At 34.3% G+C, this 17,221-nt stretch overlaps 1 protein-coding gene and 1 non-coding gene across 7 annotated transcripts in view; one reads left to right on the forward strand and one right to left on the reverse strand.

Moving 5' to 3' along the window:
* The window catches only part of raskol (Ras GTPase-activating protein raskol), a 730,597-nt gene that overhangs the window by 506,945 nt on the left and 206,431 nt on the right, over positions 1–17,221 (forward strand). The gene's annotated exons all lie outside the window — the stretch shown is intronic.
* TRNAS-CGA (transfer RNA serine (anticodon CGA)) lies at positions 11,076–11,148 on the reverse strand. Its single transcript has one exon. It is a non-coding gene; the product is annotated as a tRNA-Ser (tRNA).

The following is a 17,221-nucleotide window of genomic DNA, read 5'->3' on the forward strand; positions in this document are numbered from 1 at the left end:
GTGTTTGAAAGTATAAATAGCAGAAGGAAAGTAACGGAACTAAAATTTCCAATTAATAAAAAATTAGTATTTTTTAAATAATAAGCACTTAAAAATGCAATAATTATGAATTGCAGTATTTACTAGTAATGCTGGTGTTTCTTAACACCATTTCTTTCGATCATTTGTTAATGTACTTACTTATTTTTAGTTTCTTACATTTTAGAATAGTCGTAGATTACAATGATTAAGTACGTTAAAATAAGCTAAAATAAGCTACGTCTAAGTAAGCTAAGTACGTTAAAATAAGCTCTTAAATAGCACACGATGAAACGTTTTGTTTCTATTTATTATGAATTTCTTTGTTATCACAAGCAAATAAAATGTAAGCGAAGAAAATAGAATTTACTTAAATTTAATAAAGAACAAAACCTAATTTCTAACATTCATTTATTGAGATAATCTAATAGACATACATAACGGCAATATTTAAAAAAAACGCGAATTAACTGTGTTTGGAAGAATAGATACCAAACGACAAGTAATAAAACTGCAACTTGCAACCAATAAAAAAATATTTAGTGTTTTTTAATATTACACAATTAAAATTACAATATTTCATAGTAGTGCTAATGTTTCCTTAACACTGTTTTTTCGATCATATGCGCAAAGTCTGAGCACTAACCTGTCATCATGAACACAATAATTGGTTAGTATGAATGATATATGATATAGCACTTAGAACGTTATAACCGAATCCGTGTATCCAAATATTACACCGCTGAAACCGCTGAAGATTGGAGAAACCACCATATAATTTTAATCACCGGAAACACATAAAACACCAAAAGAGAACACTATTTTACTGTATGGACGATTTTAGCACATTGCAAGCAGATATTCACAAACAAAATAAGCAGAAATTCGGCATTACCACGATGGTTTCTCTTCAATGAAAAAATAAATTGCCATCATTATATTCTTGTACATCGTTCTCTTCATGTTTTGAAGCTCTCCAGTATTTAATTCCGACAGTGAATTACAAAAGCGTGAATAAAATATTCCTGAAATTAAGATGGAGTCTGAAATTATTGTGCAGTTACTTACTTGTTCGAATTTGGCAGCTAGCCAAAGCGCGCAAGCCTCAATCTCAAATGTTCGTTTACATAATCATCCAGTAAATAATATGCATGGAATGTCAATCGGTCGAACAGCAATTCAGTGTGACGTGCGATTTATACGATAGCATTAAATCTTTCGATGGTTCTTCTGATAACTTAATAGAATTTTTTTTAAAATGGCATAGAAGAATTATTTCAACTGGATAGAATTACGAACAATATTCACAAGATTATATTTACAAAAAATATTTATCGGGCTCGTTAAAACATTTGTAATGTCAATGTCGCCAAATCCCGAGTGTACCGTATACTAGAATTAAACCAAACATTTTTAAATGCATGGAGATGGACAAAAACGTAAAAAGTAGCAAACAGTTCATCAGAATTTTTATAGGTAATGAATTTCGTATTTTTGTTTACAGTTTCTCTAATTTTGATGTCAACATTTATTAGTAATTTATCAAAGCCATTAATATTGTCGTTTTCCATTATAAGTGTTAATATTTCTTTCTCCCTTTCCATTAATTTTTCCGTTCTGCTTCTCCTGACTGTCGGTGAGTTTTCCGTCAGGTATATTGGACAGCAGTTAAATGTTGCATGGATATGCAACGTCTTTTAACATTGGACGTTTTCTGGGAATTCTTAAAATCGCCCCATTTTTATCCGTGAATACATCTTCACGCATAATCCTATCTTCGTGAAAATTGTACTTTTTGCTCTGTATGCGGTAAAATGTTTCATATTATGTCAGCATATTAATTCAAATAAATTCGTCCTTACTTCAAAAATAATAAATAAAGTCATATTTCAGCAGTGAAAAAATTGCTAACATGCGATTTGAATTGATTTCGGAAATATGATTTTTAAAATATATGAAATGCATAACTTAATAACTTACTTTATAGATTAGTTTCATTTTTAAATGTTTTGTTGTAATATTTATAAAAATTTTAAGTATTAATTATTTTAACAAAATTTTAAACAATAATTTAGCACGTATTTTTAGTACTAATTAAATTTAATAATTCAAGTATTTATATTAAATTTATATTTCATTAGATGAATCTACCTTAGATTAATATATTTAGATGAAATAAAGCAATGAAACATTGCAAAATAAATCTTATGCTGACTTCAGATTCTGGAAAGGGCAGATTTAGTCTCTTTTCATTCTAAAAGTAACGCTGATGAACCATGAAAAAGATGTTAAAACGACTACGTCTAAAAGCGGTCATATCATGACGTTTCAGCAACGTCGACAAATTGCCAAGATGCAACGGCAACTATTTTGCGTCTTCGCAACGTTGTAAAGACGTCGTAAAAGTTTTCACGACCACTTTGCAACCTCTCAGACCAGTTTGCGACGTCGTGTGCTACTTGGGCTGCTTCTGTGTACGGCTGGAAGTAGAGTAGGAGGGATGTGATAAAGAATGTGAATAGGAGAATTCATGTTCTTTGGGTATAAAACCCTTGCATTCCATTTTTTGGGTGCTCTTGGTCAAAATGAGCGTAGAACTTCGATAAGTAGCCCTCGTGTGCTTTTCTTGAATTAAATAAACTGTTTCATAAATGTTTGAAAAAGCAAACAAAAAGAGAAAGCAATGCACCTATTTAGTCAAATTAATTGCCAGCTTAATCTGTACTCTGTTGCCATCACGACGATAGCTTTATTACTCCACATCTGAAAAACTCCTTAAGACGAAGAACTATTTAACCTCATAACGACTCATGGGGAAAGCTTTTATCTGTCAGGAAACGATTTGAATGCCAGGAACATAGTATTCCATTGGCGAAAGATTTGATTGATAAAGAGGATGAAGCACGTTTCTAATCGAAGCACGTTTTAAATCCAAACGCGATGCTTTTTCGGTCAGTTTTCGAACAGACCTGGGTTGTCTTGAAGCAGGAATACAAAAATGTCCATTTACTAGTACTAGATCCTTAATGCACAGTTCTTGTACATATGACATATGTCTACAAGTCCTGTCATGGTTTGAAAGGAGTGAATAGTAAATAATAGCAGAAGACCCACGATTCGTTAAAGCTTTACTTTCTTACGGAGAGACTACCCTCAACCATTGACTGCATCTGCTATCTTAATACAAAACTTATTTTCGTTAATACTCGCAATATATTGAGTAAATCTTTACTATCTGCTCTTATTCAGGAAAGGAAAAACACGCTTTGAATTGCCATGATGTGTAGAGATAAGGGACACAAGAAACAATTGGGTCTCACATATCAAATTTTCTTTCTTATACCTTATTATTAAGGTGATGAAAGCAGCTGAACAGTTAACTAAGCGACTGTTTTTATTTGGTTTTGGATCCGATTCAGTTTAGTCCATTAATCTGATAAGATTAATACAGGAAGAGCAATGGCATAGGACGCATTTTGTGTATTCATATTTTCTTACCTAAGTACGCGAAGCAATGCCGAGGAATTTGTTTGCCATCAGTTCTTCCACTGTTCTTTCTGGGTGAAGTTCTTTGCAGAATTGCGCAATACTTACGAAGTAAAAGGGTCCTGTGCTTGGTTGTTGTGGTGGTTCATTTTGTTTCAACAATTTTTGGTGTTTCATGTTTGCTAGTACTAATAGCTGCTATTGTTTCATCACCGACACTTCAAGTGTTTCGTTACTGTAAGAAATTTGAATAAACCGCAGCTATCGCTTTCTGCAGAATTCGTTGTACCATGCGTCAGCCGTTTCATTTGCGACATAGTCAGTAGATTTCTTTTATGGCTTTTGCCCACGAACAGTAGATCCATTTGTAGCCAAGTAGTTAAAACTATATAAATTTGCTTAGTAGTTCGCGGTTTGACTCTTGGTAGAACGGGTTGACTACATGGGCGTTTTCTTGCGTTCCCCGTGTGTGACGTGAGGTGATAAGACAGAGAAATCCATGAAACTATTTTTTTAAGTAGATAGATCTCACTCATGTTCTTCACTTTAAACGCACAATAACAGGGATTTCCAAAGGGGTCGGTATTAATCATTGGGGATCGATGAAATTTTTAAAGCTGTGTATGATAAATAGACAGCTGAGTACGGACACACCGATCATGATACAGACAGATGACACATACACCTGGAAGCTGAATATGTATAATAATTGCAAAGACAATGAAAATTTGAATATGCCAACATAGCTGATAATGAAACTGCGATGTATCTCATCCTGTTATTGTTACAAGAATAGTTGATTGCATTGAAGGAGGAGGTCCAAGCACAAGTCTTGTACGCTTTAGAATTTAAAAATCATACGAGAAAAATATCCCAAAATAAAAAGTTGCTAGAATATTTCCCTCTTCTTTTTTTGTAGAAGCAGGCTTTAGTCATGTCAATAATTACGAAGGAAAACAAGAAATTAGTTGAATATTTTTGAACAAGGTGATTTTAAGAATTAAGCAAATTTATGCCAAAATATTACAAAAATTGCGTTAATACATCAAGATTCTACATTAATTAAAATCGAACTTTTGTGCGCTTAGAATCTGTAATTTTTATTTCTTAAAACTTGTTTATATTTGTGAAATTAAAAATAATAATTATACGAAAAATAATGAAAGAAATATGACAGACTATTTTTTCCTCAAAACTTATTCATATTCATAATCTAATAATTATCTTCAAGTTATTTATGTACTGTTATTTGTATCATAATTATGTTGTATGCTGTATATTATAGAGAAAAATGTGAGGGGATCCATGAAGAAAACCATTCTTTTAAAAGCGGTCGATGCATGAAAAAGGTTAGGAATCTCTGCGCTATAGCATGTAATATTAATGTTATAGATTCGTAAATATTCGAATTATAGTTCGAAGCATGCAGTATCTCAGTATTTATTATACGTAAATTAGAAATAAATTTTTGATCAAGTTTTTTTTAGAAATGTACTGTAAAAATATAAAAATGTAAGGGAGCACTGTATAGTTAGGTTCTCCAAGGACGATTACTGTCTGAGGAATTTTGTATTTTTTTAAATTACCAATTAATTGCTATAATTTTCTTTGTGAAAACAGCATATTCGCATTTTATATGGGAATTGTTACGGAAACTGAGAAATATATTGGCTGCTTTACAGTTTGATGTGTAAATTTAATCCGTATTTATCCCCCTTTCCGAGCTGACTGAAAGCGACAGCTCAATCTATCTATCTGTACAACAAGCAGATAATGATGAGTGTTAATCACGATTTGCCGTTAATAGGTCACTGTTATTTGTGTCGATCGTTTGTTATGTTGTGTAGGCTGAGTTTTACTGAGTAGGTTTCTGTCCACTTAGACAGAACAGGTTCGTTGACCGTATGTATTTCTATACTATATTTATCTGTTAAATGATGTACTTTGTTCTTTTCTCATGGGTACTTTGAAAGTGTTTGTTGAGAACTTGAAATGTTGATTAGATTACGAAAGGGCAGCTGGCGGAGTTTGAATTGGGTTTTGGGATCTTTTGCAGGGATTGGTTTAACTTCTGTCATCGAGGTCTCCAAAAGATTCTTCATTTCAGTTGTTTCTTTATTTGCAGTGTTTCCTGCTTGTGAGCAGAAGTGGAATTAAAACTTGGAACGGAGAAGATATTACTTTCTTTAAAAAAATTCTTTACACATTCTTAGAATGTAATACTTTGGGCAGATTGCTTATTCCTACAGCCAGTTAAATTCTGATGTTCGGGGGGGGGGGGTACACGAGCCAGTTTATAAAATTCGCCATAACTGATTTCAAATTTGATTCGATTTAAAGTTAACCGAGATTTGCTCTTTCATGATCTGTCATTATGCTGCAGGGAGTGTTGGGAAAAAGGTTTCTACAGGCTTCTTCTAATTTCGATATTAGACACGCACAAGTACCCATCTTATAACACGGTTTCGTTCTTACAGTATACGAAAATGGCAGGGAAACTCTCGTGCAGCATGTCAGCGCGGTTTCATTCTGTCATGCTAATGAATATGTGTCAACTTGTACAGAGAGACATTAGGATATTTCGAAGCAGGTGAGATGAAAAATGAGCAACGCCTTCGTCGGGAATCGAACTACAGACCTCTGGAATACGCGCCCAGTGTGCAGACCACTACACTACGAAGGCATGCTGAGAAGGCGGGAGAAATGCCTTATAAACTTTCTTATAATATTTATATATACATAGTTCGATAACACGATTTTTATTCTAAACATGTACAAACTTGAGTTACGTACTATGCCATCTTGCATATAACCTGTTACAGTATGCATTTTGTACTCCAGATGTTCATTGGTAGATTGCATAAAATTACATAATTGTGGTTTGGAAAAAACTTTTTAGAGTATGATTAACTACTCTAAAAAGCTTTGTCATTTCTAGGAGTAATTATCGCGAAATAGCTCAGTCCCAAACTATGTCTGAAAGTAAGAAAACAACTTTTAGAAGATAATTTATTTCTTTGGATATGAAAATACAAATTAGGCTTCTAATGGTGCAAAAATTCTAAATTTAAATGAGGCAAAAGTGAGAACCGCTAAAAAAGTGTTTTGTTCTTCAAAGTTTTCGGAACGCATCCTTCTATTTTGTACTAGTTGTTAGTCTCGTATAACACGGTTTCACACAATACGGTATTTTTCTAGGAATAAATCTACCGTATGATAGGAGGGCGTACCTGTACTTAGATTACAGAATTGATATTCGCTTACATTTCGGTGGGGACCGGAATTGTTATGCGGGCCATTTTTCGGCAGGTGTGTGCGTGTTCGCTATACGGGATGTTCCTTATGGGAAGCATCATTGGAATCGTTATGTTAAGACTTCATACGGTTTAGTGCGCCTTGATCTTAAGTCTTTTTACGTCATTGCTTTAATGTTAAAAACTAATGAATAAATCGTATAAATTTTATACTACATTCTGTGTGCATTGCTTTGCTATTGAAATTTAATTATTTAAAAATCGCCTAGATCTTGAATTTGTTGTCAGTATATCATAAATTTAAAATAATCTGTTAATAAAGGTTAACAATTCGCAATTATTTCTCATAAAGATCCAAATTTCCAATAAATATTGATTTCACAACAAATTTCCATTAGATAGTGCTCACAAAAGCTTGCAGCCCGATTACCCTAGATTAATAAAGACCCGTAAAAGCGACCATGAACTTAATTTTAATTTTTATCTTTCCAGTGTGAAATATATAACTTGAAGGAAGAAAAATATTATTCATGTTGTTATTTAATAATGAGAAATAACTTTATTCACTTGCATATGTGATATATAGAGATGCGGATTGAAATAGGAAATTATGGCTACGTCTGTAAGGTATTTTTCTCCCTCCATACCGCCCGCCTTCGTGGTGTAATTAGAAGCACGTCCGTAGTTCGTAGTTCATATCTCGGCGAGGTAGTGCGAATCTCTTGCATATTTCTGCACGTTATCTCGTTGTCAAAATTCTAAAGAGACTTTAAAGTGGCACCCGAACTAAAAGCTGGTGGTCAAGGTCCGACGAGGGCGTTGCGCATTTTTCACGTCAGCTGGGTCCGAAATAAAACATTTAAATAATTCTACATGTTGATTGGTAACTTTTCATGTTTTGATATTACTCCATCATTTCTTTCTGTCGCATAATGAACCACTACCTTATACTCCCAGATGGGAATAAAATCAAAGAGAAAAAAATTATGTGTAGCGGGGACACACTCAGCTGATCAATGTTATAAATATAACTTTATTATTAATATAATGTTATAATTAAAAACTTCACTGTGCACAATGTTTCGGGTAAAAACATTGTGTACAGTGAAGTTTTTAACTTATCTCATGAGTTGATTTATTGTGTTAACTTTACTGTTCGTTCTTACGCAAAATTTGAGTTATGTTATAAAATAAACAGTAAAATAATGGAGCCACTTTTATTTAATTTTTAATTATATTATTTATTTATTGTTTAACCTTCGTTTAACCGTATTGCTAAGTCTCAAAATGTATATGCAACTTTAAAGTTGGATTTACACTTTTTTATTCTCCCACACTCATTCCAATGCAATACATACCGTAGCGAGCTGACAAGTTTGCTAATTCGATTCATTAGAGAATCGGGAGCTTACTGGTATAACATAAGCTGCAAGATGCAGGCAACGTGCTATTCTGTCAGCGGCGGGAAACAAATATAAAATTACTTATATTTAATTTAGGTGTTTCAAATTTATAAAGATTTTTTATCTAAATTTCGATTTACAGTTCAAGTATTAGAGTGCTCGAATATTCCGATAAATCATAGCTGTTAAAAACGAAATTCTAGGTGGATTCAAATTCATAATCATGTCTGCAAACAAAATATCTCTGAAGCTTATTTGGCCATAATTCTAGCATAATTATTGTTTTTGTTAAAAACTGGGCTCTTTACAAATGCAAAATAGGCCGCCAGTAGCGAAGCGGTAATATCACTAAACATTGGTAATTCGACCTTCCCCCGGGTTCATATAAAAGACTGCATGGGATTTTTATGCGTTTTCCTGTGTGCAATTTTTCCTTTAAATTCTCCACTCCCTTTCCTTAGTCAGATAACACTCGTATCCTTTGCCGTAACCTCCTTACCCAAATAATCCAATCAATCCATACAAAATAAATACTTCTGCCGTGGATAATAGTTAACACAAATGATTGGTAAAGTTTTCGTTTCAAACCAGTATTTAGTTATAGATATTTGAAACATGTGTACCTATTTTTTTAATATTTAGAAACAGAGTGAGGATGCAGTGCTATTCAAAATGTGTGTATGTGTATGTGTGTATTTTAATTACGGCAAAGCACACTAGGGCTATCTGCCTAAGGGGAGGGATGCCTTTCGTGGAGGACTTTCTAAGGGAAACTGGCTCGTATACACGTTACACATGGGGAAAACCACGAAAACACCCATGCAGCCAGCCCGTTCGCGGGATTCGAACCTCGGACCGAACTACCAGTGTTCAGCGACTTTACCGCTCGGCCGCTGGTGGGCCTGCTATTCAAAATGTAAATCAATTTAATTTCATTGCCTGTTATTATCTCTCTTAATTTTTCATAAAACTATGAGGGGTTTTAAAAAATATGTCTAATGTTTCTCATGTTTGATTATTTCGGAACAAATAGCGAAAACTTACTCGCAGTTATGTATCGTTGAAACTTAAAATTCCGCTTTTCTTAGCATTTTGCTTCCATGTGAAGTCAATGTTTGCTGTTATCGTATTTATTTGCGTAATCCTCCTCCTTTTTATAATTAATTTAACTCTTGATAATCGAAAGTGGGAGATTACACGGTGTAAATCATTTCTGGAAGAAAAGTTTAATTAAAAATCATGGCATACTGAAAAACGCAATTATATAAATATAGATTCTTTTCTGTATTTCAAAGAAATCTGTAACTCCGATATTTTTATATTTTTTTAAACATTCTTATTTGTGGGTACGTTTCACGTTGTTCTCATACAACAGAAGTTTCTAAAGTATATGTTGAAAATGGTAAAAGAAAAAAAAAAAAAAAAAAAATCACAAGTAAGAGAAATATTCCAATAAATACGATATAGTCATCCTGGACGGTCCCGCTCTCTCATTCCCAGACCTTGTCTGTTCTATTGACCCCTTCCTTGTAAAGCATAGTCATCTTCCCTCTGGCAACCCTTATGGATCTCGAGCACGCTATGGAACTCGGACAGATTTTACAAGGTTTATTGATAACGTAATTGGGTGTATGGATCTTGTTTTCCATTAACAGAAATACAGTCAAATATGGATCATTCGAAATTGACGACAGAATTTGTTAAATCGAGAGTTGCTAAAATAAACATAAAAATATGGAATGAAGCTTTAAAAATTATGCCCATTATCTCATTCAGTAGGAAGATTTCAGTCGATGAAATTTTTGTAAAAAGCCCCTCGAAAAATACTTCGTTGTTTAAAAAAAAAATCACTGTTATTTCTAATATCTGTTAGTGACAGTGTAAATTTACAAAATTGTTCATGCCATGAATAAAAGTAATTATACTGCATTCAACCTATGTGAGGGGGGGGGAGGATATTGTAAGAAATTGTACATGATTAGCAAATAGTAGAGTAATGTTGAGCCTGTAGAGCGATGTCTACAGCCACCTTTACTCTCGTAAGGAAGTGCTGTTGCTTATGTATTTGTCTGCACAAGAAGCAGCATCTCCTTTTGAAGCTGAAAAGTCATCTTTATGGTAAGCTAAAAAAAAAGTTATCGTTCACTGTTTACACTTTTTATATAGGATAGGACTGAGCCCTGGTACCCGTCTTCATGACTTCGGCACCTGACCGAAAAGAGTCATTCTCCAAAAAGGTTAGGCTGCTGACTATTATTGTGCAGAATTGTGAGAATTCATCAGGAACACAAGCAGTCTGCATTGCGTTGTATTGTCTACAAAGAATGCGTGAATTCTTTGAACAATGTTCTCTTCCTTCAAATTGTTCTTACAGAGGATTGATACTTTTCCACAATCGAGATCAACTCTAAACAAAGAAATTCTGCAAAGATATGTAGACCACTTAACCGTTTTCTGCACGTTACAACCATGTGAGTTTAACCTTGCGATCCAGGCTTTCGCAGAACTGTGAGAAAAGTACTTAAACGCCAGAAGGAAATACTTTGACGGCTAACTTGATTATTGGATGGGTCGATTTGGAGTATTATAGTATTATAACTGGGAAAAAATGTTAGTTTTTGGTCGCCTCCGGTCACTAACCGGTTACTGTTATTTATTTTGTAGAGGCATTAGGTTAATTGGAAGCGGGAGAGATGCAAATGAGCAACTCCTTTGCCGGGACTCGAACCACGGGCCTCTCGAATACGCGCCGAGCGTGCTGACCACTACACTACGAATGCGGGAGAAATACCTTATATGCTCCCCCTTTAATCGGCAAATCTTGTTGTCTATTATCATCCACCATCCTTTTAGTTCGGGCGCCACTGTAGAGACATTAGGTTGTTTCGAAGAAGGCGAGATGGAAAATGAGCAGCGCCCTCGCCGGGACTCGAACCACGGACCTCTCGAATTCGCGTCGAGCGTGCTGACCACTACACTACGAAGGCATGCTAAGAAGGCGGGAGAAATATCTTACAAGTTATTCATTCTTATATAGCTTTATTTGAAAGTGGCGAGAGAATTATGATTACATTTAACAAAGACGCTAAGTGATTTCTCTTTTATATCATTCTTTAGTTTCAGTTGAAGTATGGAGCAAAAGATACATCTTTTTCATTTTTAGACTTCTTCGTACACAAATTAGAAACGCTAAAGGTGATCTCGTTCAACTCCTTCCTGCTGTTCCCAAAGTTGATGTAACATCCGTCAGTCACATCCGCAACTGACACTGGTACAGCAAATATTTCTCGGAGAAACAGTGATTGCAAATAGTTACAAATTATTGAAGAATCGAATTAAGGTTTAGAATGTGTTCCGTAGATATTGTTACGTTATTTTCTTCCTTCACGTTCGTACGGGGTTCGTAGATTTGGAGTGAATAACGACGACACTTGATGGAGTATCGAAACACACTTTATTTAGACAATATTAATCAATACAGCTCCAATAACACTTTTTATAGTCGTCGAAGATCTACTATAAACACGCTGTAACAATCAGCGGCACAGCACTGTCAGGCAATAACGGTGGAGACAGCTTCCTGCAAAGCACCCGACTCTGCTTTCCGGAGTACAGCTCCCGACTCTGCTTGGTCGTTCTCGGAACTCCACGTACTTTCGAGACTCTCCACGCTACAACTCGCGATGCACTAGTTCAATCGATCCCGGAGCTCAACACGCTCTCTCGACGATGCACTAACCGCGATAGACTAACAGGCTCCTTCGGTGAACTCGACGACCCACTCGGCACTCGCTGGCCGGCTGTCAACTCGATCGACTCCTCAGGGATTGACTCGCTAGACGAGACACCAACTCGATACTAACTCGCACTCTAGATGAGGCACACACACACTCGCCCTCTCGATTAAGCACACACTGACTGACTGCGGACCAGCAGGGTTTATATAGCTTTCGGCCCGTGTTCGAGAACATTCTGGGCTAAACCGGTAAGAATTCCTTCCAGAAGTTTCTCCAACTGTCCATGGTATATCGCCAATTGCGTCGCCAAATGTGGCAATTCTGCCCTCCTTGCAATTTTATGGCAACTCTAAAACTGCTTTGCGGGGAAGCCATCTTACCGCGCCTGTACATTTCGTAACGATATTTTCGAAAAGTTTTCCTTTAAACACCATTTTTATGATGGAAATTTGGAGATATTTATGGCTCTGAAGTTCTTACTGTGAGGAATTTACTAAATATTTTGAAATACTTCTTGGGTACTTATTTTCATTTCATTATTTCTGTATTCGTGTTCATTTATTAGAAGGCGGAAACCATACTCCTCCCTTAAACGTTGTCGTTCTGTACCGCTATGTACCGTTTTGTTATTCATGGAAACCAGAAGTCTACCATTCTGCAAAACAATTCGATTTCATTTGTAGATTTGATGTAGTTTCTTGTAATTTTAAAAATATTGAAGATGTAAAATTACTCTGAATATTAGACGTGCAAGATGAATAGAAGATATGTTTAAAATTTCTCTCTTTTTCAAGTTTTAAGCTGAAAATATAACTTGTTTAATTGCGGCACGTGGCTGAACAGTAGTTATTATCTGATTTATCTATCTTCTGGCTTGCGTTTTATAAATGTTTCATATGAATGATTTGTTTCTCGTTTTAGTTACAACACTCACTCGTGGATGTGAATTTATATTGCGTTAGAATAGCAATTGAAATATTATCCATTAAATTCTAAAACCTCGCTGTTTATTCATGCCCTTGAACTGGGTGGTAGAACTCATCAAAAATTGTCAATGCCCTAAAATCCAGATTTTCAGCGAAAGTGAAAATAATACGTTTCTACGTATTGAAGCTTAATCGATTCTCAGCTATTGTAAACATCGTGTAATAATCTGCTTCTTTCGAACATTTGTGTCACTAGGCTGATAAAACATATAGGTGCTGCAACGGTTTTCCAACGAAACTTTCTCTTTCAAAAGTCACTCAAGCGTTTCTACTGCTGTTTGGTGTTATCTGCTTTGCGCATTTTGAAAGAAGGGTGATCAATATTGGGTTGCCAGAATGTCTCCTAGACCTCTCTCCTAGACCTCCTTGAAGATATAAGCACTTATTCTTTTATGATTCTTTCGGGTTCCTCAACCGCCACCCTTCCAGAAGATACGAAAGCCGTCAGCCTTTGCATGTCAAGCAGTAACTGTCCAATTCTTTCTTTGTCGAACTCCGATCCTTATCGTGGCTAGCACTTCTTCGGAACTACATTCAAGGGTGCAAATATCAAAATATCGGCTTTGAGCATTCACGGATCAGTGATTTCTGAGTGAGTGGGATTTAATAGTAAGCGGGTTTGAAGGATGGTAGAGACGCTCTAAGCTATTCATTAAGTGGATTTGACAAATAATAAATTTCATATTTGAAGGTCTTCTTTTTATTATCAAAACTTGTTTGAATTACTTTAAGGTTTGAAGTGTTTTCTTGTTGGCAATACGATTCCAAATTATTATTATTTACCTTACTTATCATCCGAATTAATTATTTCCCATGAAACATCTGTTTGTTTTTATTCATTATATCTTTATAATACCTTCTTGGAATGATTAAACAATGTGTTCAGTGTAATCCGTATTATTTATTTTCATATATATGCATGCTACATAGATATTCCCTAATTAAAATTCTACTTTTGCGAATAATTATAATATAGTATTAAAACGAAAGTAAAGATATTAAATCTAATTAAAAAATTCCTCACTTAACAGCTGATGGAATTTCTTGTTAAAGAAATCACTGCTGCTTCGGGTAATTTCTACGATTAATTTGAATGCCTTTAAGGTATTTTATCCCTCCTTTCGGCATCACTTCGTGGTGTAACCGGTAGCACTCTCAACGCGTATTCGAGAGATTCAGGTTTGAATCCCGGCGAGGGGATTGCTAATTTTTAAATCTTTCAGCATCAAAATAACCTAATGTCTGTACAAAGCGATCTGCGAATTTTGTTGTTAATATATAAGGAATCTATGTATTACCAGAAGTTGATCTGTCAGCACTATCCTTATCTTCAGGGCAGATGTTTTTATTTTATTTGGCTTATAATTCCTTACTAAATGTAGTATTTCATCTCGATGTACTCCGTCTTTGATATGATTTAAATCAAGTTCCTCGTCATTATAATTCGCTTCCTATAGTGAAGAAAGTGGCAGAGAGGTTATTGAAAACGAAAACATTTCGATTGACAAATTAGTCGGTATTCTCGACACAGCAATTATAGGACTTGAACAGCGGAACTTTGTAACTAAGCAAGAAATTATGTCTGTTTAATAGAATTAAAGAGAAAGTATTATCACATGAAACGAAGCAACTTAAACAACTTACATTGAAAGAAATGTTTAATAAAGTAAACAAATAAATATTAAGGTTTTTCTTTTTGTAAATTTTGATACCCTTTAGATCATAATTGTTCTTTATTTCATAAATTACGGTTTCATATTTTTAATTTTGTAATTTCTGCATGCCATCTTACCAGATTTAAACTGATGATCTATAATCCGGAAAAATGTATAATCCGGAATCGCCGAAGTCCCGACGAGTCCAGATTAAGGACTTTTGACTGTATTAACACTTTTATTCATCTTGGCACGAATTCATGACGAAAGAAGTTGTCGAATTTCAATAAAATTTAGTATTTTATCCGATATTTTCTTTTTCCTAATAAGTGAATAACAATGACAGTTTAGAATCCGTAAAGCGTTAGTAAGGTATCTGGTTTAATAAATCTTGTTCTTTCTTTACCAAACTCACCATTAAACTGGTAGATTGGTTATTGGGATATTGCAAAGCTGACAAGGGTCTGTCTAAGGAAGAGATGCCTTTGTGAAGGACTTTTTAAAGGAAACTAGCTCATATTCAGGATACGCATGGAGAAAGATCACTCGGACACTGGTAGGGCCCCTTAATCTGGTAGGAGTGGCAGAACTGAACTCTCGTTTTCATTCATAAAAGTGCTTCTCTTATTTCATTTCCGTTCAATGGAAAATTTGATTTTAAAAATTTTATTACATGTTCAATTTTTTTTTTTTAAATTTCAATAAAACTTAATAAATAAACTATCTTTATATACACATTTGTGGAATTGTAGTTTGAAAACTAGTTTAATTTTTTTGTTCGTTAATCATCGAAATATCAAATGATGAGACATTGGTGAGTTTAAGAAATAAACATGTGTCATGATGTATTTTAAAAATAAACAAAAGCTTAGTGCAGATACTTTTCTTTATTTTGCACATAAGCTGACAGAGAAATGTCATTATTTTGCAACATGAATTGCATGTAGTCAAAGCCATTTCTCCGCATCCACTAGCAACTGGTAGAGTTACATTGGGACTTTTGTTACAGTGATGAATTTCTGACTGCCAGAAAGATATATGTATATAAAGAAGGTGAGTGTATGAATGATGATCCCAACGGAAAATGATGTAATCGGTTCCAGAAGACTGATGGTTGAGGTTAATCATTTGTAATATGGCTACAGCTTGTAAGGGTCTTTCTCTATTTCGTTGGCTGTCAGCAATAAAAATGGCTGTGGAGGTGGCTTATTTATTCTCAATCAAGTATAATGTAATTCATTGCTTATGTTAATGACTAAAGCTACCTAAGCCGTTGTAGTTGGCTAGTAAATAAATAGTCATTGGTTATATGAGATTGTCAGTACGACTTTACTGCTAAATAAATATATTTTTAAAACCTGATTCTGGTTTAACACACCAGGTACAAATATAGTATGTATTCGCGTGAAAGTAAGTAAAGAAATTTTAGTTTCCTAATTAATGCAAATAGGTATATTATGTGCTGTATGTAATGTTATTATTATTATTATTTTCGTAATAACTGTTCTCTTTGCGTAATACTGCATTGCCCAGTTAAATTTGTGCAAACATTTTTCTTAGTTTAAGGACAAAGGCCTTTAAATTGGATGTTATATTTTTCGAGAAGCACATTTAATGTTCCTTGGTCCTATAAGGGTAGGGGGAGAAAAGAAATGGTAACTTGAAAATTTCCCATTGCAGGTCCAATACCTCAAAAAGTTTGTCGTTAAAGTTTCGAAATAAATACGGAAATAAATAAATAACTAAAGATAAATAACATAGAAAAATAAATAAAATTTTAAAAAATAATAATTTAACGTAATGTAACAAATTTAATTAAATACGAATTAATTGAGTAAATTAAATATCATATAAATATAAAATAAATTGCTATCCGATCTTCTTACGTTGATTCCAGTTTTAACGCATGAAACAATTTTAGAGGGGTCACGATAGGTTTATTTATTTAAGAATTACACCTCAAGACTCATACATATCGAGCCGTATAGAGTATAAAATGATAGATTTAAAACGAGCTATTGAAAGTGGTAACACCAAACTTGCTATTACATCATTCCATCCTAAATTTATGCTGGGTGAAGGACCTACGCACTCATGCAGTAAAGAAAAGTCTTAATTATTCAACTCTTTTTTTTTTTTTTTCCAATTCATTGCTGTCACTCGAACCTTGCAATAACTATTTCTTCCTAGCGAAATGCCAATGTTTTCTATTTTAACAGGATACTATATTTGCCAACTAAAGACAAAAAACACTTCAAAGAGGTTCTCTTCGAGGAGTTTTAATAATAAAGTCGAGCTGTTTGCTAAGGAACACTCTATGAAAGTTTCATTCTTGATTAAAGAGACAAATAATTAAGTGCCTAGATTCATTGTAAATTTGACTGTCAATTAAATTTACCATCTTAATGTGCATTTTAAAGTAGAAATCGCATAAAAGTGGATGATTGTTGTTCACAGATTAATAAAAGTACCAAGCAGATTCATACAACTTTTCCGAGAACTGTTTGTCCGAAAGTAGGTTGATATTTTCAATGTTGTTATGTATGAATTAGTTATTACTTGTAAATATTAAACTCTGATGCTTTCTTCTAATCTGTTGAAGCTGGCTAGGCAAAATGTAAAGTTTTAATTAACTGCAGTTCCCCCCTCCCCTATATCATTTTCTAGTATTTAAGCTCGTAA

Source organism: Stegodyphus dumicola, chromosome 10, assembly GCF_044657685.1.
Source record: "Stegodyphus dumicola isolate Sdum_Otavi_A_Nest chromosome 10, ASM4465768v1".
Lineage (NCBI taxonomy): Eukaryota > Metazoa > Arthropoda > Arachnida > Araneae > Eresidae > Stegodyphus > Stegodyphus dumicola.